Source organism: Apium graveolens, unplaced genomic scaffold, assembly GCF_009905375.1.
Source record: "Apium graveolens cultivar Ventura unplaced genomic scaffold, ASM990537v1 ctg7710, whole genome shotgun sequence".
NCBI lineage: Eukaryota > Viridiplantae > Streptophyta > Magnoliopsida > Apiales > Apiaceae > Apium > Apium graveolens.
Window position 1 is genome coordinate 45,319 of NW_027420562.1, and position 8,709 is coordinate 54,027.

The 8,709-nt window shown below is 30.4% G+C and overlaps 1 pseudogene; it reads right to left on the reverse strand.

Moving 5' to 3' along the window:
* Window positions 1–2,559: 2,559 nt before the first annotated feature.
* Window positions 2,560–6,767, reverse strand: LOC141704326 (putative polygalacturonase; annotated as a pseudogene).
* Between the last annotated feature and the right edge of the window lie 1,942 nt (window positions 6,768–8,709).

The window sequence follows — 8,709 nt, forward strand, 5'->3', positions numbered from 1 at the left end:
ATTTAAACTATTTTTAAGTTTCTTTCATTACAACTCTAATATTTCTTCATATAAAAATTTGATAATATTTTATACTATTTTCCTAAAATTAAATATTTTTCAGTTTGATAAAGTTTTATAAATATTAGTTTAACTGGTTAATTCCTTCAAATTATTGAACAATATATATTTTTAAATAGTATAAAATGTATTGATTTAAATGCTACAATATAGTCTAGATATAACTTTTATTTGAATAATTCAAAATATTAAAATAATTCAAAATATTTGTACAATATTATCTTGATCAATAAATATTGTTTATCTAAAATAATTCTTTTAAAATGCTAGTTTTTTAAAGTGAAAAATGAAAAATATTTAATATATCATCATAGTTTTAAAAAATCTCGTGAGATCTCATATCAAATTTCAAATATTTTTAAAATCGGGACAAGTCCCAAAACACTATTGCGCTACCAGTGAAGTTAATAATTTTAATATAAATAAACAATTGACTTGATCCTATAAATACCTCAAACACATTACTTTATATTAATATAAGATATCAAAAAAATTCACATTATTGGTAAGATATTTTCGTCGAACTTGTAATTTAAATTTACTAAACGTAGAATGTGACAATGTTTTTCGGCTAGTCATGTAATCAAATTTCGAGTATTTTTTGAACAATGAGACAAATTCTGATTTCAAATTCAAAATAAACTAAAATTCATTAAATCATTATAATTCGAACTTATCTAAATATTTAATACCAATCTAGATTATTTATATATAGGCGATTCTATTTTCAATATTTTCTTTAAAAATTATATGTGTACATTTTAATTACTTTTTATAATAAAAAATATGTTAAAAATATATGAGATATATTTTCAAACTAAAAAATAATAATAAATAAGATAATAATCCATTTATGTACTATGCTTAACTTTATATCTGGAATTCAGTTCTTTAAAATTAATTGTACAAATATTCAAGTAACTATCAATTTTTTGCAGAATTCAAGTAGCTATCTTTAAAATTAAATAAAATATTTCTTTAACACACTTACATAATGTTTGATAAAAAAATATGTGATATTATGGTGTATTGGTATGAGGTTGTATAGAAGAATGAAGCAACTCGAGTGCGATTCCCACAAAACACAATTTTTATATAAATGTTAAAAATAGGGATAGTTTAGTCTTTTTAATGAAAATTTTTAATTTCAAAATATTATCTTCTTGTTGTGCTATTATATATAGAAGAGATTAGCCGAAATATCGTTTCTATTCTTTTCACAAATAAAACATTCACTTTTAAATAGTGCAAGTATTCTTAAACACAACGGAAAAAAACAGTTAAAAATGGGACTGGTTTCATATAATTCCAAGAGGCCAAAGTTTGAAGCCTATATGCTTGAGAAAAATACGAATATCAGTCAAGATTAAGTTCAAATTGATCAACTATTCGAAAATATTAGTAACATGTTAGGGGAGTGATTTTACTTGATAGCTCCATCATAAAATTGTAGCAAGCAAAAAGTTTTTCAAACAGTAGGGTTGATAATACACCCATGTTGAAAACAGAGGCCCGACAAGCACCCATAAACATTCAAGAACCCCCTGAATTTACTTTTATAAAGTGCGACTCACGGAGACACGTGAAAAACTTGGGTGACCCCAATATCAGCGAGTACAAATTTAATTAGCGATGAGTATAAATTATCCAAACCGACCGAAACTGTCCAATCCAAACTGACCAAACCGAATTTTACGGTTTACTAACGATTTGGTTCGGTTTCGGATTGATATTTTAAAAACCGAATTTTTTCGGTTTGGTTTCGGTTTTTAACTCCAAGCCGACCGAAATAACCGAACCGAACCGCATATTTAGAATGAAATATTAATATACATATATTAATAATGTGTAATTAATAATAAATTTATAATTTGTAACATATGTGTAAACTAAAACATATAAAAGAATTAATCTTAATATTTTATTCTAAGATATTAATATCTATGTATGTGTTATGTTTTCATTATTTTTATTTTTATTCAATAAAAATATGAGAGTTGATCACATATTTCTCGTCTTCCTAACTTTTGTTAATTTCTCAAAGTCATAATTTTTATATATTCTTTTTGAATATGATTATAATAGAAAATATAATTCTATATATGAGACAAACTTTCGATTCTTATTTACAAGTTCAAGTTTAATTTAATTTTTAACTTTTTTTTATAGAAAAATGGTTAAAACCGAAACCAAACCGAACCGAACCGTTTTAAACAGATTGATTTGGTTTGGTTTTTTTACATAACGATTTGGTTTCGGATTGGACTTTAGGAAAACTGCTAATTTGGTTCGGTTTGAACCCTCCAAACCGCCCAAACCGACCAATACTCACCCCTAAATTTAACCCTAAATTTAATACTATGCAGGAAATCTGCATTCTCCCATCACAGCTATTGGATAACACGTATTTCGGAAAATCACGTGTTTTGCAATATATTTCACACGCGTAATTATGTTTCTGATACGTGCATCTCTGATCTTATAGCCTGTAGGCATATTAGATACATTTTGATAGGATATTCACAAATAAAATTTTATTTTGATACTTGTGTATTCTGTAAGATGAAAAGTTGCAAAGTAAATGAAAGAAATTTTGGCTAACTAATAACTATACAAACAACAGGTGCATCACTGAAGGAACTTCCTAAGACCTCTCTGCAAGGCAATGTCATCAAAAACTGTAATCTATATCTGATATGTTTTGGGACGTGGACTTCTTCACGAGCTGTTCATGCTCATTATACAAATCAAGGTTGTCACAAGGTGCAGGGTACACGGAACCTATTACTCGACCTTCAACATATGCACACTGGAATATATGCTGCTTGTCTGTGGTTCCCGCTGACATATCCCGGAAAGTGACATTTCGTACAGGAATGTCGTCACTTCCCTGTATCCGGACAGGGACGCGGACTCCCTTCCCATGGATTGACGAGTAACTTATATCCTGAAGCACTGGGAGAGCCCTGGGGTCGAATTCTCCATTTGGGTGTTCATTGTAATCTGTCTTGATAACAATTCCGACCCGGACATCTTCAAATGTAAGATTATGATAGGTGATATCTCGGACATATCCTCCTCTCCCCGCAGCTGTCTTAATACGAACAGCACGTCTTGAATTCCAAAAGAGGGCATTCTCTACCGTGACATTTGACACTCCACCAGACATCTCACTGCCTATTGATATGCCAGCACTGTTATATGTCAGCCAACATAGGCTTGTGTTATATTGGAAGAAAGATGTACGGGCACTAGAAACTGGATAACATTTGAGAACATGAAAAACTTGTTTACACACATTTTGTGGTCTTTGAAGACTCGAGGCTAAGTTCCAAGATATTCAATAATGCTTCAAAGTTCAAACCTTCATCTTGTGATAGATTTTAAGATATCATGTATACTGGTAGAGAGAAGTCACTTGAGATAACATTCTTTTAGGGGGCACGAATTTTATGATTCATTTTGTTTCTAAAAGGTTTCCTGTCAATTTTATTTTAATATTTGAGCCAATTAAGAGTTTGATTCTAGCTGTTGTCCTGCTAATGCGCACATGTTAAAGACAGATGCCACTAAGTTTTCCTAACTTAATGCCTGACACTGATGCAACAACAAAATGATTCATGCACGAAACTAAGTTTAAATGACAAAAATTTACCTGACCATAGAGCGAACAATAAGGTTTTGGATATGAATGTTCTTTGATGGACGCCCATACGAGATCCCATATTGATCCCAACCACTCTTTATAGCAATGGCATCATCCCCCACACTTATGTAAGAGTCCTCAATTATCATATCTTCACATGAATCTGTTCTGACCATCACAAAACGGAGGAATAGCATTCAGCAACCATTAAATAAACTAACTTCTTTCATAGTACAACACTTCTTTACTTAAGAAAATAACTTCTGCAACACTTCTTTTACTCTAGGAAAATATGAAGAGCTTCTATAACGAATTTAAGAGGCAAGCATCTGGTAATACTGTATTTGCAGACATCAATAACAATATCAATTAAAGCCTAACGCTCTTTTAGCCTTAGAAATTGGTTTCCAACAACTATTTCAGCAATTGCAAAGTAATAGTATTCGTTCTTTGAGATACAAACTTTATAAACAAAAAGCCACGACTAAACAAGTAAACAATGATCTTCTCTGTAAAATGAGCTAATTAGCTAAGAGATCATGGTAGCTAAATGACAAAATCAAACATTACAACAGACCAACATAAATTACTTACCAGGATCTATACCGTCAGTTTGGTGCTGCAAAGATTGGAGCTAGGATTGTCATATTTCTAACTGTAATATTCTTGCAGTCATATGGATAGAGCGTCCAAAAGGGAGAATCACGCAAAGTTATATTAGAAATCAGAATGTCGGCTGACCACATAATTTGCACAAGCGGGCCTCTTGTGTGATTTAAAAGTTTTTGTCGACATTTTTTCCACCATGATTGACCCTGACCATTAATAGTACCATTATGCCCTGTTACCAAGAGTATGAAAACATAACTAGAGGTTCAAAACAATTAATCCATCACATTATAATCAATTGACTGATTATAATTATCTTATTCACACATGTGCATGCACCTAAACACAAACATAAACGCTTAAGAGAGGATTGAAGTTTGAACTTAACACAATAACAGATACGTCTCTAAAATAATCTTCATTTATCAGGTTCTAAGTGGCACAGAGGAATCCTATCGTAAGTTGAATGACGTTCATTTTAATTATCCAAATGACCGAAAAAATTGCCAAAAAAAAGAAGAAGATAGCTACAAAAAGAGTGCATGTACAGGCAGAGTGAAATTTTATTTCTTGTTGTAACCTAATCTGCAAATCTGATTCCTTGATCAAATATCATTAAATTTACTGCAAATCATTAGGCAACGCAACAGACAAAAATGCTTGTTCACTAGGAATGGTTGATAAATTTAAGGGCAAGTACATTCTTGAGGTTTAATACCAGTGCTGTATTTGGTCGGAAGGAGTGGATTGGGATTTAATTAAACTTTTAAGTAGACTTCTATGAAAAAGGTTATACCTTCATCTGTGTCACAAGTCCAAAACAGCTAAATCTTCCGATTAAATTATATACATACATCGATTTCCTTCCGACCACTAATAAAATGTACATCTCTAACCGCTAATTGGTATTCGCTCTTCCTTTAATTTCCTTCATAAATTTGTTCCAGCTCAACCTCTACTCCATTCCTTCCAATTATAACTAATTGGAGCCTATTATGTTTGAAAATAACAGATGTCAATATTTTTCATTATCTTCCGGGCTAAGGTACTTGCTGCAACTTGTAGAATAATAGGTAAATATTCTTTAAAGAGAGATGGTTACAATGCTGACCTGTAATGACTATATCTTTGAGATTCTGCCCATGTATCAAACTGCCATACCGGGGACCAGGATGTTCACGCCCATATCCATACGAGGGCAATGGAGGCATTAGAGGCCAGTACTTCTCATCCTATAGAAAATGGAGATAAGAAAGCTACATTTTAGAAACATCATCGTACAAGCTTGACAGGCACTTTATCCATAACACGTAATTCTGATACAAGAAAATGCATGTAGCAAAATGAATGCATTTAATACTTTCCTTTATAGAATGGTTTTACCAATTAATCAAAGCAAAGGTTACATAAAAAAAATTCCATCCTCAATCCATAATTTGAAATTTAGCCAACCAACTGCAGGCACACTCATTGCTAAAGCCTAAAGCAAACATGGTTCAGCTTCCTCTATTAACTTATTATTATATCATTCTTCTACACAACTACTTAAAACAGGTTAAATGACAACTATTGTAATTAGCTAATTTAACCTAATTTGATTTTGATCTACCAAAAAGGACATCATCCGAACATTCATATTGTATACATTGATAATGCAGTTGATGCAAAGAGAGAGAAAAAGTAAAACGTTAAGTAGAGGAATTTCAACGGTGGTCCAAAATTAAGCGCACCATAAAGTTATAGTTAAGCTGATGTAAAAGAGCTTTATACTTGGCACTAAAATTGCATAATCAACATAGTTAAATTAAAAGCACAATATGAGTAAATCCTGAAAGCATAAAAGGGGACTCACATCAATACCAAGTATAACAGCATCTTGATGAAGAAACAAAGTCATATGACTAGTAAGATTAAATGGCGCCGTTAGCCATTTCCCTGCAGGCACATTAAGCTGACCTCCACCTTTCTTCGCAAGCTTTGAAATCGCAAACACACCCCTTTCAAAAGCCTCAGTGTTCAAACTAACCCCATCACCAATGCCACCAAACTCCGTCAAACTAAACACCGCCGGCCGGAATTTCGGCAAGTTTTCGGGGAAAACTAAAAACCGATCAACAACATTTTGTCGCCAGAAAAACACGGAGAAGAATGCGAGAATCCATAGGAGTGTGAATAGAATTCTGTGGGGTGAAAAACAGGAACTGATCTGTTTGAAAAAACTGGGTCGGGTCGGGTTTTCGATTCCGAGCATTGGACAAAAATTGGGGTTATGGGTTGTTGAGGAAATGAGATGGAGCATGTGGGAATGATGTTGAATTGGATTTGATTTGAGTTCATGATGATGATGATGATGATATGGAATTGTTAAATTAGGGTTTGGTGAAAAAGGGGAAGTTGGAGGGAGGGGCAATGTTAGTTGATTGTGGGACTCCGGAGTACACTGGAAGGCAAGTTATCGATTTTGAATTTTAAAATTTCGTAATTTGGTTTGGGGTTTTAACAATGATTTTAGAGTTTTTTTAAAACTTTAATGGAAATATGAAATCCGTTTTCTGTAAAAATGAATTATAAATATTATAATATGTCAATATTTGTTAATAGAACTGGAATTGATTTACAATGTTTTAAATTCACGATTCATTTATATATATATAATTAGGTGAAAATATCGCGCGTCCGAAAAAATAATTTTAATATAGTAATGTGCATTATATAAAAATTCTCCTTTCTTTTTTTTCTTCTTTTTTTTTCACATCAGAATAAAATGAGGAGACATTAACTTTAGTGAGAAAGATGAAACCTTACAGTTTTTTATGGTTTTTTATTTTTATTTTTATTTTTGCATTTTGCACATAGGACACCAATGAAGCACCTGACCCTTGCTGTCAAACATGACCTTTGCTGTTAAACAAACACAATCAAATCTTCTTATGATGAAAAAGGGCACGCTATATTTGTTGAATGTACTCTTATCATTTAAATTAATACACGTCAGCTCTCATGCTTAAAATATGGTTTAACCTAATGTTGTCATATGTTTTTTATAAATATTTTTTATAATAAATAGTATACTACTTTAAATAATTTTTTTAATATTATTGAATTATTAACTAAAATAAAAATTATAAGATTATATTATAATAAACTATGCTAAATTTAAAAATTATATATATATGTAAGTAATGTTTATTAATTTTATGTTTTCCATTTATAAATATGTTATTGTATTTATAAATGTAATAATTTTTTATTTTATAATATTTAATTTAAAATATTTTCATAAATATAAAAAAATAAAAATATTGTCATTAAATATTTTGATTTAAATATATGTTTTATTTTCAATTGTATTAAATATAAATAGCTGAAATTAATTTTAACTGTATATTTAAAATTAAAATTAAAATAATATTTTAGATATAACTAATTAATATAGTTAATACGACTGGAGCATAAATCCTTACAGTTTCAACAAAATTTTAGCTAATGATATTTTAGCTAACAAGTTTACCTAATGAACTTAGATGCTCTTATATATTGGATACGACTGTAATGTTTCAAATTCCAAAAAATTATACATTCTACACTGCAATAATGTATGTCAAGAATAACATGCTGGTATTTAGCACAGGACTTTTATTGCATTACCTTTACGTTTCAGCAATCAAATAGTTATCATTTGTAGACCCGATAATTTTGGACACGACACGACTTACACGACACGAAAAAACACGAAAATTTAGTATTTGTGTTGTATTTTTAGTACACGACACGAAAGTACACGGATACGAAAATACACGATCAAGTGTCGGTTTTGTGTTTAACCTTCGAGTACACGACACGACACGAAGTATACGACATAAATGAATATTATAATTGAATTTTAATATTTTTTATAAATATATGTAGAATTATAATAAATGTATGCATATTTATTTTTAAAATAATTTGATTTTATTATATTGTATAGAATTGAGATCTAAATATATATTTAATTTTTTTATCTAAAAATCTTATATTTTAATTTATATTAATATTAAATTTAATATATATTAATATTCAATTAACACGACATACACGACACGAAACGACACGAAACGAAAATACACGAACACGAATGTACACGAACGCTAAACATGTCGATTTTGAGTTTAACATTCAAGTACACGAAACACGAAAATACACGACACGAAAGTATACGACACGAACGAATTGTCAGGTCTACTACTAAGGGCACGTTTGAGATTTCTTAAAATATGTAACTTCTGACTTAAAGTTGAAAAGTGTCGTATAAGTGACATGAACTTAATAACTTATAAGTTATTTAAGCGTTTGGATAATTTTAATTATAAGTTACTTAAATTATTGAAGTGTTGGGTAAATCATAACTTATA